Raw genomic sequence first — 398 nt, forward strand, 5'->3', positions numbered from 1 at the left:
GAGGAACATGGCTGGCTGGTGGCCAGGAGGTACAGAGGGGCAGAAACAATAGCTGGACTGTGGCCAGGGCCGGAGCCCGAGTGCAGGACGGGTCTACACTGTCTGCTGGACGAGGGAACACACAGAAGTCTCCAGGCGGAGTCCAGAATCAGATTGAGATCCCTCCCTCTGTGACCCCACAGTCAGACTCAACCAGCACCTCGGGGAGATACCGGCACCCAGAGAAAGAGTCTAAGGGACTGGGGTGGGGACAGGAGTTCGGGTTTGGGCTAGAAGGTGAGGGGGTCCCTGAAAACCAGGAACCTGGGAGGCGTGCCAATGGGCACAGGAACGTTGGCAGGTGGGGTGAGCGGGAGGCAGGAGACCACAGCGACACAGGTGAGGACCACAGCCAGACC

Source organism: Bison bison, unplaced genomic scaffold, assembly GCF_000754665.1.
Source record: "Bison bison bison isolate TAMUID 2011002044 unplaced genomic scaffold, Bison_UMD1.0 scf7180017864371, whole genome shotgun sequence".
In the NCBI taxonomy this organism is placed as follows: domain Eukaryota; kingdom Metazoa; phylum Chordata; class Mammalia; order Artiodactyla; family Bovidae; genus Bison; species Bison bison.